The sequence below is a fragment of the Aquarana catesbeiana genome, linkage group LG10 (genome assembly GCF_042186555.1).
Source record: "Aquarana catesbeiana isolate 2022-GZ linkage group LG10, ASM4218655v1, whole genome shotgun sequence".
NCBI lineage: Eukaryota > Metazoa > Chordata > Amphibia > Anura > Ranidae > Aquarana > Aquarana catesbeiana.
Genome location: NC_133333.1, coordinates 27,079,678 through 27,094,231, shown reverse-complemented (window position 1 = coordinate 27,094,231; position 14,554 = coordinate 27,079,678). Strand labels below are relative to the sequence as shown.

Below are 14,554 nucleotides of genomic sequence, written 5' to 3'. Positions count from 1 at the left end.
TCATTTGTGTCCTCGTTAAGGAAATATTCCTTTACTTCTGACATCCTTCAAAAAGATGAGTAGGAAAGTAAATTTTCAATAACAGGGACACCAATATCAATACAAAGATGGCAAGGTTTCAACCAATTCCCGCAATCTCACAAACTGAAATAAGAATAGCAACGGAACAAGCTGGACAAAAGATTCCAAAATAAATATGAAATCATTTTTTTGTGTTGGATATTACAAGAAAGGGCTAAAACACCTGCAATTTGTTCATTTAAAATATGTATGTTCTTTGATACTGCACTAAGAGCAGAACTCAACCCAGCACCCCTCCATGAAGTCAACCCCCCCCAGTATTAAAAAAAAGAGACCCTATACATACCTTTCTATTGATGTCATGGGTCCTTTACTTTCTTCCTTGGGGTTGGTGATGTCTGGTCCTTCCTCCTGAAATAAGCACTGCTAAGTCCAGAAGTAGTGTTGCCCATACTGCATGATAACACCACCCCAGGGGTTATATTTATGACAACCTGGGCTCACAGAAAATAGACTTAACGATGCTGGAACCAGGCAAATTGGTGTCATCTAGTGGCAATGAAGATGAACTACTTCAATACCGGGCACTTACACCCCCTTCCTGCCCAGGCCATTTTTCAGCTTTCAGCACCGTCACAATTTTAATGACAATTGCACGGTCATGCTACACTGTAACTATGTGAATTTTTTATCATTTTCTTCACACAAATAGAGATTTCTCTTGGTGGTATTTAATCACTTCTGGGTTTTTTATTTTTTCCTTAAAAAAAAGACTGAAAATTTTGAAAAGAAAAAAAAAGTTTTTCTTAGTCTCTGTCAGTAAATTTTGTAAATAAGTAATTTTTCTTCTTCACTGATGGACACTGATTAGGTGGCACTGATGAGGAGGTACGAATATGCTGCACTTATTGGCATTGATAGGTGGCACTGATATCTAGCACTGATGAGCACTGATAGGCGGCACTGGTGGGTACTGATGGATGACACTGGTGGGTGGCACTGGTGGGCACAGATAGGCAGGACGGATAGGCGGCACTGATGGACACTGACGGGCAGCACTGATGGGCATTGATGGGTGGCATTGATGGGCAGCAGTGATGGGTATTGATGGGCAGCAGTGATAGCCAGCACTGACTGGCATCACTAATGAGCACTGTTTGCGGGCACTAGTGGGCACTCACTGCTGGCACTGGTGGGAACACTGCTGGCACTGGTGGGAACACTGCTGGCACTGGTGGGCACTCACTTCTGGCACTGTGAGCGCTTTATTGTAATCAGGGCACTGATTATCAGTGCCCTGATTGCATGCCTAGATGTCCTCTGTGAGGAAATGCCTCTGATTGGCTCTGTCAGTGTGAGGCGAGGAGCGCCGATTACGGGCTTCTTCATGTTTACATGTGACCGGCTGTGATTGGACACAGCCGATCACATGGTTAAAGAGCCGTGGCTCTTTACAGAGATTGGGGACGGGGCCCCCCGGGGACGCATGAGAGCTGTTGTTCTGGGTGCCATCATATGACATCCACCCAGAATGAGAGCCGCACCGCCCCACCGTCATTTGATGGTAGGCGGGCGGCAAGTGGTTAAAAACACTCACTTTAGAGTTTAACAAAAAGCCTATTAGAACGAAATGCGTTGAGCAGGAAACTGAAGTCAACATAAAGAGAATGAGGAGTAAGAAGACTGAGAGGGGTATTGAGCATAACACATTGATTAGTGCTGTGACCGGCACCTGTGTATTTGAGTTCTTTTTAAAATTCCCAGCTGGATCAGTGCAGCTGGACCCTGATCTGTTCCTCCTCGTTAATATAAATGTATCTATCTATCTATCTATCTATATAGATATAGATCTATATATATATAGATATAGATCTATATATAGATAGATAGACATCTATCTATATATACAGATAGATAGATATCTATATATATATAAATATCTATATATATATAAATACATATATATATATATATACACACACACACACACACACACACATATATAAATATCTATATATATATATATATATAAATACATATATATATATATATATATACACACACACACACACACACATATACATATATATATATATATATATATATATATATATATATATATATATATATATATATATATATATATATATATATATATATATATATATATATATATAGTTTTGTACATGCCCATATTTCCTGGGTCCTTGTTAGCACTTCCATGCCATTTTAATGACATTGTAAAACCAAAATGAAATGTATTGATCATGATATCATGATGAACCACCAGCAAAACTGCATTAGTTTCCTTTATCCTTAGCCTTTTTCTTTTAATTTCACCTGATGATCCGGTAAGTAACACACTTACTGTCCTGGGGTGACAACACTCACTCACTTTACTGTATCTTTGAAGGGGAATTTTCATACTAGTTGAGGAAGCATGTCAATCAAAGTAAGTGAGGAGGGAGTGGGAAGCGGGGCCGAGTCCCTCTGTCTGTGTCAAGGGACACAGCAGCCAGGCTCGGGAGCGAGCAGCCACAAGTGCTCCCATGGGAAGTGGCTTACCATGGGGGCACTGGGCAGAGAGGAGGAGCCAGGAGTGTCAGCAGGGGGGGACCCAAGAATTGGAGGTTTGGGGGTCGATCTGTGCAATTCCTTTGCACAGAGAAGATAAGTATAGAGATATTTGCTATTTAAAAAAAAAAAAAAGAAAGAAATTACCTTTACAACGACTTTAAACTTGAACTCTAGGTTTCCTGGTACTTTAAATAATGCTTGGACCAAACACATTATTTGCATCTGTATTATACTGCGGTCAGTACTCACGTATCTCTGACATTCAGGAGAAGCCTTGTGTTTTGTCAATTAATTCAAGGCTTTCTCTGGTCAGCCAAAGTGGAAGTCAAACAAAAAATGGGAGAGAAAAAATCTCTTTAAAGGTTTCCATAAATAACACCAAAGGAGGACAACATCTCCAACATTCAGGGGACTTCAACCTTGGTGAAACAAAGAGACGTGACTCGATTAATATTGCACCACATCTATGAAAATTCAAACAAAAATAGGGGGAGAAAAAAGGACTTTAAAGGTTGCCATAAATAACACCAAAGGAGGAAACAAGTACTCAAAAATTATTTTTAAAAATACAAATTTTATCATGTTTAAAACCAAAAAAGCACATCCACAATTGTGTGAAGCGCTCCATTTTGCATTTCCCAACTTGTAGTGTTGAGTGATGTATGTATTGAGACATGTAATGGCCAGAAAGCATGTATAGTATATCTGATGGAGAATCCTCATATGCTGGGCCAGGTGCAGGGATCAATAAATCGTCAAGCAGTATCTCAGCGCGTTTCACCAAACGGCTTCCTCAGGAGATCTTATTTATGCTGGGAAATGCATTACAGTTAGACTCATACCATATATTATATAATGCATAAAAAAGGCAAAACATTGTTTCTATGCAAAGTTTATTTTGCTTTTGGGCCATACGTTACAGGTCTCAATACATACATTGCTCAACACTACAAGTTGGGAAATGCAAAATAGAGTATTCCACACAATTGTGGATGTGCTTTTCTGGTTTTAAACATGATGTGTAAATAAAATTTGTATTTTTTGAATTATTTTTGGAGTACTTGTTTCCTTCTTTGTTGTGCATCGGTGTCCCTGGAGCTTAGGACGCCGCTACGCTTCCAGGTGGGGCGGCACCGTGCCTTCCGGGGACAGTTGGTCCTAATTGGCCACTATACGCATGTGCGGCGACCTCTCACTGCCGCGCATGCATGGGCGTCCTGTGCCTATTTAGATCCAGTCGTGACCTGCAACCAGCAGAGCCACGATGGACTTGACAACACACACACACCTGGAGCTGCTAATACGAGGTAGGTAATCCCCATACCAGACGGTTCCAGCTTGAAATCCAGTGATCTGTACCCTATTTGGTCATGATCTATGGTGGTTTTGGTCATACACTCTTTGGTAACAATTCTCCTCTGTCCCTCAGACATACCTCCTGAGTAAAGGGATCTACTAGACCTCCCTTTCATTATTGGGACTTTATGACCAGCACACGTCCCACACAAGATGGATCATTACTATCTAGGTGTGTATAAATACATACATATATACTATATGGTAATTGGTTTATGAGTGAGTATAACCATAGGAGTGACCAGCCATTATACTATATTATATGTTTTGATCATTTCAGGTCAAATAAAGTTTGGTGTTTTATTTGTGACCCTCCCTACTGGACCTCCGAGGGGGTCTTCTTTTGTTCTGAGGGGCGACCACCTTTACGTCCTGTCTGTCCAGCTTTTCTGTCTCTTGGGACCATTTTAGGGCCTTTTATCCATGCACAGATCATAAGATACCATTGATATGTGATTTCTATTGTCATACATTTTGGTCTCCAGTCATGTTTTATTTTTGATGTTTTGCTATAACCTTATATGTTTCTTTGATGGAAATGCTATATGACTATTGCTCTGTTTGTATAAACCCCTCAAGAAAAGTGTCAAGCCAGAAACATTGGGTACACCAGAGACGTCTTAAGTATCTGTATATGTATCATCACCATTTGTGTTTCATCCTTTCTGTCTTTGCAGAGACATTTTTAATGCATTGTCTATAATTTTTGTAATAATAAACCTTTTATACCAATTTGGTGTTCTGGTCACCTTTAGTCCCGTTTCTCCAAGGGCATATCCTTTGTACTTATCATTGGGATATGGTTGGGATACACCTGATTCTGTGGATGTTGGAACTTTTTTCTCCTCCTTTGGGGTTATTTATGGCAACCTTTAAATTCTTTTTTTCTCCCCCTATTTTCGTTTGAATTTTCATGGATGTGGTGCCATAAATACGATCTCCTGAGGAAGCCATTTGGGGAAACACGCTGAGATACTGATTGACGATTTATTGATGCCAGCACCTGGCCCAGCATATGAGGATTCTCCATAAGCTATACTACACATGCTTTTGGGCCATTACATGTCTCAATACATACATCGCTCAACACTACAAGTTGGGAAATGCAAAATGGAGTGCTTCATACAGTTGTGGATGTGCTTTTCTGGTTTTAAACATGATAAAATTTGTATTTTTAAAAATATTTTTTGAGTACTTGTTTCCTCCTTTGGTGTTATTTATGGCAACCTTTAAAGTTCTTTTTTCTCCCCCTATTTTTGTTTGAACTTTCATGGATGTGGCGCCATATTAATCAAGTCACGTCTCTTTGTTTCACCAAGGTGGAAGTCAGAGGAAGCCTTGTATTTATTAAACAAATACAGTGGAACCTTGGGTTGCGAGTAACACGGTTAACGAGCGTTTCGCAAACTGAGCACTGTATTTCTAAAAATCATAACTCGATTTGCGAGTGTTGTCTCGCAAAACGAGCAGCATTCAGGCCAAAAGCGCTGTGCAGTACCGCTTTTGGCCTGAGGTGGGGGGCGCCGGAGCCAAGTAGATCCGAAAGTCGCCGATCGGCGCCGTTCGCAAATGCATGGAAAGGCCCGTGAACAGAGTCTTTCCGAGGTTTGCCGAGGTCAGCCGAAGTGTCCCTCGGGCCTTTTCGGCCGTTTTCGAGGCTCTGCGGCGCCCCCCACCTCTGGCTGCATGTGGTATTGCATCCCATTCAAAGCCAATGCAGAACAAATTATTTTTGTTTCCATTGACTTCAATGGGAAAACTCACTTTGATATGCGAGTACATTGGATTACGAGCATACTCTTGGAACGGATTATGCTCGTAATCCGAGGTTCCACTGTACAAGGCTTCCCCTGAATGGTGAAGATGTAGTACAAGCAACTCTCTCTAGTAGAGCGCCACTTATTGTACATAGCACCAGCTACTACAGAATATTACAGACCAAGCAGCCAGTCTGTTCTGGCATGCTAATAAATCATGTGGTCCAAGCTGGACCCAACCAATTACTGAAAGTGCCAGGAAACCTTCCTTTGGAATTTTGGTTTAACATACCAAAAGGTAGCAATTTAGAGAAGTCCATTGTTAGGATTTACATATTCTTAAAGCACATTAATGATAAGTGAGGTCATTAGTTTGGGAAATATTGATTGAATATTATCACATTTCAGTTCTGGTTTAATTTCAGGAAGTCAGTATGGCAGCGATCTTAGTCTAGTCTTGTGTACTAAGTTCTGATTTTGTTTCTGATTACCAAACAAACCTCTTCATTACACACTATGTGTCCAGAGAAGAGGAGAGCCTGAGAGCACGACTGGAAAAATAGTTGCTGAAAAAATCTCAACAAACTTAACCACTTCAGCCCCGGAAGATTTGGCTGCTCAATGACCGAGCCATTTTTTGCAATATGGCACTGCGTCGCTTTAACTGACAATTGCGCGGACGTGCAACGTGGTACTCAAACAAAATTGACGTCCTTTTTTCCCCACAAATAAAGATTTCTTTTTGTTGCTATTTGATCATCTCTGCGGTTTTTATTTTTTGCGCTATAAACAAAAAAAAGCGATAATTTTGAAAAAAACACAATATTTTGTACTTTTTGCTGTAATAAATAGCCCCATTTTTTTTAAAAAAAGCTCAGTTTAAGCTGATATGTATTCTTCTACATATTTTTGGTAATAAAAATCGCAAAAAGCGTATGTTGATTGGTTTACGCAAAAGTTATAGTGTCTACAAAATAGGGGATAGATTTATGTCATTTTTATTTATTTATTTATTTTTTAACTAGTAATGGCGGCGATCTGCGATTTTTATCAAGACTGCGACATTATGGCTGACACATCAGACACTTTTGACACATTTTTGGTCAATTGACAATTTTACAGCGATCAGTGCTATAAAAATGCACTGATTACTGTATAAATGTCACTGTCAGGGAAGGGGTTAACACCAGGGGGCGATCAAGGGGTTAACCGTGTTCCCTATGTGTGTTCTAACTGTGGGGGGGAGGGGAGTGACTATAGGAGATGACAGATCATGGTTCCCAGCTTGTAGGAACTCACGGTCTCTCTCTCCTCTCCTCACAGAACTGGGATGTGTTTGTTTACACACAAACGTCCCTGTTCTGCCTCTTGTGCCCGTGATCGCTCGTGGCCGGCGGTCATCGCGACCGCCAGTCACGAGCATCAGCTCCCCTGCTGTACAGTGGGCGCGTGCGCACCTGCTATCCCGATCCCACGAGCCGACGTATAGCTAGAACGGTTCGCGAGATCGTGCCGACCTGCCACAGTATAATGACGGCGGCTGGTCGGCAAGTGGTTAAGTGGTTGTAACCCCTCACATATACCCAGTGTAGTGACTGGCCTCAGGTGATACACATGGATGAAACAAATCCTTCTACATAGGTTGTACCTATTTATCTGCAGTCTTTTCTTCTCTATAGCTGTTCAAAATCCAGAATTTACACTGGATCTCTCAGCTCTAGAAAACAGAGGGCGAGGAGCTGAAGTTACACTCTGCAGAACTCAGTGAGAGCTGATTGCAAGAAACAGACACATCCCCCTTCACACAGCACACAGGAACAGAGCTGAGGCTGTCAATCAGCTGGAGATCCCTCTCATGTCACCATTTTTCTTTTGGTGTCAGGAAAACTTGTCAGAAGTGATTCATGCTGATAGCAGAGGAAGGAATTTAGCAGACAGTAATGACACTCAGTGCTCTGGATTGAGACAAGTACACACTATAGAGGGATATGCTTTTTTCATATTTCATTTTTGAGGTTTACAACCACTTGAACATTTAGATAAAAAGTTAAACAGAAGAGAAACAACATTAACAATATGTATTAGTAAGTGTGTGAGTGTGTTTTTTTTTTTTTTTTTTTTTTTTTTTAGGGGGGTCATGTATCTCCCCAATTAATGGCTAAAAGAGAAAACAAATGAAAAGTTTTTAAAGTATATTCTAGTCTATTCCAAATAATTTTTTGGCTTCAGCATTCTGATTATTATTTCCACATTTGAAGCCAAACAACCGATGACACCTATTTTATGGTTGTTACACGCCACCAAGCGCTGATTACTTTTTTTGGTGGTTTTTTTTTTACTTGCATAAAAATTCTACCAAGCTTTCTCCTGCTATGCCATGTTATGGAGGGGGCTGGGGAGAAATGCTTAACATAATTTACCCTATTTGTACTGGGCTGACAATTCTCATTATCAGTTGTAAACTCGATATATATATATATATGGGTGGCGCCCATGCGCCCTTACTGGACGGGCCGCCACTGGTCCTTAGACTTACTTACTAAAGGCAAACAGACTGTTGCCCTCTGCAAGTGCAGTTGCTCCAGAGCTTAGTAAATGAGCAGAAGCTCTGCTGACTTCCATCATCCAAACCTGTGCAAGCAAAAATGCTGTTTCTTTTTATTTTCCTTGCATGTGATTGGGTATTATTTGTGACATGAAAACTTACCTCATTTTCTAAGCTCTGGAGCCACTGCATTTTGTAAAGTGCAGTCTATTTGCCATTAGTAAATCAACCCCTATGGTGTCTGCATTTATTTTCTTCTTTTTCATGCTTTTCATTTCTTTATTTTGACCTGGTGATCCTGCCAGTAACATACTTCCAGTCCTAAGGTAAACATGCAGACTCACTGCACTGTATTACTGGAGGAACAGTGTTGTCACAACATGTAAGACTACAGAACACCTCCCCCTCCCCTCATTATCTTCATAACATAGAGGTGAGGTGTTCTATAATTCACTACTAACTAATAGTGCAGCAGAAGGAGAGAGCAAAGGAAGGTACAAACTCTATGGATTTCTAGGCAATAAAGGATAATTGATTTGTACTTTTCAGACAGATGTAGCTCCTATTGAGCAGACGCTATTCTCTTTTTGAAATTTATATTAGTTGAAGCTACACTTTTGGCTTAACTTATTATTGCCTAAATGTAATGGTTTCTGTGTCAGATCGTCTGGACTGTGCAGATTTCCATCTAACCATGGGTGGTGCTGTCATCATTGGTGGATTGGGAAATACAGTCTGGTCAAACACATTGACTACTCGCTGCTCTGAGGCTTTTCGGTGGGAGTGGTTCACACACCGGATATTTCATGGTAGGTGTATTTAAGGCACAGACACCATTTTTAGGTGGTTCTTGTTTGGGGTGGCTATCGGCTGGTCCGTGCTTCCTGACCCCCCCGGGCTCGGGGGGTGGGTTGGCACTCCCCACCTCGTGGCCCTCCTGGCCTGGGAGACTATGAATCCTTAAAGTTCTGCTTTGAGCTTGGCAGATCTAAGGCCTAGCTACTAAAGGAAGGATCAGAGTCTTGGTGGCCTATGGGTCGGCATGATGGTCTCTTTGCTGTCAGGCCTGCGGGAAGAAGCAAAGGACTGTAGTGACCAGGGGAGGACTCTTCAGGAGAGGACCGAGCATAAGGCTGGTATCTTGAGAAGAGCCTGGGAACTCAGTCGGAGACATATCTTGGTTTAGTACCACAGTCATTCTTTCGAGACTGTACGGTCTGTGGCAGAGACCGTTTAGATCATCCACAATGTGTTCATCCAGAATCTTAAGGTCTGTGGCAGAGACCGTGTTTCGAGCATTGCATCGGCTGCTAGGTCAGTGAGAGGGGCCTATCCGGTGATTGCTAAATCCAGCTTTGGAAGCGTTATTCGCTGGATGTAGAAGTTATCTCCGACCGCAACGTTCAAGGTACCTGAATCCCTTTTTCACCCTCTGCCTTTCTATTGCATGTGATGTTACTGAAGAAAACTTGGAAAGAAGAAAAAAAGACTAAGTGTTGGAGCCAGAGTTTCAATTGAACGAGTGATGAGTACCCCTAGGATGGACACTGGAGGAAAGGTAACGGTAGGCCCGAAAAAAAATAATTAGCAATTGCTTTAGGGGTGAAGAGATTAAAGTAATAATCTGATACTTTGAGAAGATTAAAGAAAAAGTAACACCCCGGGAAAGAAAAGCAGGCTACAGAGATATAATGAAATACTTTCTTTGCATATCATATAATAGACAAAGAGGAAGAAAATAACAGAAGTTCATCATCAGGGTTTGCATATTATTTAACCATTTCATGATGAACGTAAAACAAATCTTAAGGGCTGAACACAGTTTTGCATATTTTGACATGTGATAGTAAAACTGTACATATCATCGCAGCTATTTAATTTTTATAACTTGTTTTTACAGGACAAGTTGACCTTTCATTTGGTGGTAAAAAAGAAATGATCATCTCCTTTTTTTTTATTATCAAAGGAATATTGGCACAAAATAGTAAAAAAAAACAAAAACATTTTTTTTTTTTAATTGAGCTTTATATTTTTTGTTATTACCATAACCTACCACCAGTGAACAGCCCAGTTCCCTGTCCCTGACAATCACAGTGATACCACATATGTGTGTGTTATGCAGCGTACACACGGTCAGACTTTTCGACCGGGCTGGTCCGACGGACGCCGACGGACCAAATCCGGTGGACAATCCGATCGTGTGTGGGCTTCACCGGACCTTCAGCGGACTTTCCCAGTCGCAAATCTGATGGACTTTAGATTTGGAACATGCTTCAAATCTTTACGTCGTAACTCCGCCGGACCCAGAAATCCGCTCGTCTGTATGCTAGTCCGACAGACAAAAACCAACGCTAGGGCAGCTATTGGCTACTGGCTATCAAATTCCTTATTTTAGTCCAGTGTATGTCATCACGTACGAATCCGTCGGACTTTGGTGTGATCGTTTGTAGGCAAGTCCGTTCATTAGAAAGTCCGTCGGAAGTCCGCCAAAAGTCCGTCGAAAGTCTGCCGGACAGGCCGTCGGACTTTTGTTGCAGAGAAGTCCGACCGTGTGTACATGGCATAAGTTGTTGTTTGTACCCGTAGCAGGGCCCAAAAACAATAGTGTGCATTTTGCTTTTTTATCCTACCTAAAACACACTAGAGCTGTGCATGATGGAAACTAGGGATGGGCGAACGGTTCAGCCCGAGCATGAGTTCGGGCCGAACATTTGCCTGTTTGGCCCTTCGCTGAACACCCAAATTTGTAGGGTGTTCACCGGGTGTTCGCCCCAAAGAACACCCTACAATAAGTGCTGCACAGTGCATTCTGCACCCTGATTGGCTTTGCCCACAGTGTAAGCTGGTTGTTAAGGAGTTGGGCCGGGAATCCAGCGGCGGCATCCTTAACAACTGATGAGTCATCAGCTATCAATGGGTTTCTCTGCTTATAGTTTCCATCGTACCCTTACCCATTAACCAAAAAAGTGTACAAAAGTAATAACCACACAAGACAGTTTTTGATAAATCCTTTATTAAAAAATAAAAAAATAGTGTCCCTTGATGTAAATTCATTGTCAATCATGCTGCCCGCCGACCCTACCCCTAAATGCCTGCTCTGCGCTTTGACATTTCTTATAAAGGCAGGGGGAGTGGCCACCCAGCTACGTCACTCAGTGGCACCACCCCTTCTGATGTCATGTGACATCATGTGATGTCAGAGGGGGGCGGTGACACCAGGTGATGTAGACGGGTGGCCCTGCCCCTTGCCTAGATAAGAAATGTTAAAGTGGCGTTAATCGGGGGGGCCCTATACAGGCAGAGCGATTTTATTTTCTATTTATTGGGTCGGGGGGCGGCATGATTGACGATGGATATACATGGAGGGATACCTTTTTTCTTTTTTTTTTTTCTTGTGTGGTTATTACTTTTGTACACTTTTTTGGTGAATGGATAGGGGTACAAAGTACCCAAACCTTCCTTTCTGTCCCCCCAAGACCTTCTGTTCTCTAGCTTTCTTGTCTCTTCCTCCCATGCTCATCTCCAGGACTTCTCCAGAGCCTCTCCCATCCTCTGGAACTCACTACCTCAATCTGTCCGGTTATCTCCTACACTGTCCACTTTTAGGCGATCCCTGAAAACTCATCTTTTCAGGGAGGCCTATCCTGCCTCCAGCTAACAACCAAATCTTCTACTCCCCTCATCAGTTCATCCCTCACAGTCCCTACCTTTTGTTTCACCAGCCCCTCCCTCTTAGATTGTAAGCTCACAGGGCCTCTCTAACACTCTTTTTTTAAATTGTACTGTTGGTGTATTGTCTCCCTTTATATTGTAAAGCGCTGCGCAAACTGTTTGCACTATATAAATCCTGTATAATAATAATAATAATTATAATATAATAATATGCAGTAAAGCATGCTTGTTATGTGCTGCATATTGCATTTTACAGAAAATGACAGCGCTGCAGACTGAAAAAGAAATGTCATTTTTAATATCATTCAATTACAATATGGCGCTATATACGCTATATTAATATTTTTTTTTATTTGCTTTTTTTTTCCTCAAAAGTGGAGTTACCCTTTAAGCACATCAATAACAGATGAAGTCATTAGTTGGGGAAATATTAATTATGTGTTATAGAGTTTTAGGGCTGGTTTAACTTCCGGAGGTTGGTATTACAGCAATCTTACTCTATTCTCTTGTACTAAGGTCCGCTTTTCTTTGTGGTTACTAAATACATTTCCTTCTTTATCACACCGTACATGATCAGAGAAGAAGAGAGCATGAGAGAGAGAGCGTAACTGGAAAAAGAGTTGCTGAGAAAATCTGAACAAACTGAATGTTCAGAGTAAAAAACGAAAGAAGAACATATACAGGTATGTATTAGCAGCTAATGAAAGATTGTATATGTGAGTGTGTGGTGCATGTATCTCCCCACATTTGCCCAATGGAAAACAAAGGGCAAAAAGAAAAAAAGACAACTCCCTATCGTAATCAAGATTTAACAAGTTTTGGCTTTAGATGTTCATTAAGAATTTGCCTACCTGAGCAATTTTTTCTAAAATCTGAATTTTTTGCTAGAAATTACTCTAATCCCCCTCCCAAAAAAAAGTAAATATTTTCTGGGAGCAGAGACCCTGGAGAATAAAATGGGGGTATAAATTATAAAGTGGGTACTCCCACGCTAGTCTATCCGGTATACTAAAAGTGGTTAACTGCTGTTAGCACCGGTTAGCTAAGCCGTGGCTAATGTGTAATGAATGTCAAACAGTGTTGGTGCTGCGCTGTCAATGTAAGTTATCTCACTGTGATCAATATTCACAATACATGATATAAGTGCCTAAAAACTATATATAATTCCCAAAGCAATCATTTAACATAAATAATCCATTAAAATGATGCTTATCTCCATGTGTGAGTCCACAGGCATAAATGAAAACAAGTGTATACAACAGTGCAAACAATATTCAGCCGTGCTATACAGGGTTTTAGAGTGGTTAATTGAAGTAAAACATTAAAAAATTACCATATTTATCGGCGTATAACACACACTTTTCCCCCCTGAAGATCAGGGGGAAATCGTGTGTGCGTGTTATACGCCAATTCCTGATGTCTCTGAGGGAAGAGGAATAGCGAGTGCCGCTGGATTACACAGAGCCGCAATCTCCTGTGTATCCCAGGTCTGTGTAATCCAACACTGGCGAGGCTGCAATGATGGGAAAGGTGAGGCTGCAGATGGGCACTGAGCAGGGTGCATTGATGGTCAATTAGTGGCTGCAGATGGGCACTGAGCAGGGTGCATTATTGTGCAATTTAGTGGCTGCAGATGGCTGAGATGGGCACTGAGTAAGGTGCATTAATGGGCAATTTAGTGGCTGGAGATGGGCACTGAGTAAGGTGCATTGATGTGCAATTTAGAGGCTGCAGATGGGCACTGAGCAGGGTGCATTGATGGGTAATTTAGAGGCTGGAGATGGGCACTGAGTAAGGTGCATTGATGTGCAATTTAGTGGCTGCAGATGGGCACTGAGTAAGGTGCATTGATGGGCAATTTAGAGGCTGCAGATGGGCACTGAGCAGGGTGTATTGTTGGGAATTTTAGAGAATGCAGATAGGCACTGGTGAGGCTGCATTGATGGGTCTTTATTTAAAATGTACGGTAAGTTTTTTTCTTGAAACTTTCCTCTTAAAATGAAGGTGCGTGTTTTACGTCTGTGTGTGTTATACGCCGATAAATACAGTAATTAAAAATAAAAATAAAGATATAAAGTCTGTTTTTAGTTGAAATACTGTAATAGATAAGTGTATATTTTGGCACTTATATCATGTATTGTGAATTATCAAACACGTATTGGTAGTTGAAAATACACTAAAAGTAATTTTAGTGCAAGCAAACATTATCCCACTTTTTTGGTACGATATAAAAGATGGGGTTGTGTCAAGTAAACAGATATCAAACCTCTTGTGAAATCCCCCCAAAAAAGTTGGTACCCAAAATTTTCCACTGGCAATGTTTAAAAAGCCATTACAGGTTATCAGTTTAGAGTTAGCCATTAACCACTTCAGCCCCGGAGGGATTTACCTCCTTCCTGACCAGAGCATTTTTTGCTATACGGCACTGCTTCTCTTTAACTGACAATCACACGGTCGTGCGGCGTTGCACCCAAACAAAATTACAAAATTGACGTCTTTTTTTTCCCACAAATAGAGACTTCTTTTGGTGGTATTTGATCACCTCTGCGGTTTTTATTTTTTAAATATAAACAAAAAAAAGAGTGACAATTTTGAAAAAAAAAAGTAATATTTTTTTGCTATTTTT

General features: G+C 41.1%; 1 protein-coding gene across 1 annotated transcript in view; it reads left to right on the top strand.

Annotated features, from left to right (window-relative positions):
* The first annotated feature begins 11,604 nt into the window (after positions 1 to 11,604).
* The window catches only part of LOC141109815 (sialic acid-binding Ig-like lectin 10), a 52,110-nt gene continuing 49,160 nt past the window's right edge, over positions 11,605 to 14,554 (top strand). Inside the window, exon 1 of the mRNA XM_073601081.1 lies at positions 11,605 to 12,611. The gene's annotated coding sequence lies outside the window, so the exon portion shown is untranslated. The remainder of the gene's footprint in view (positions 12,612 to 14,554) is intronic.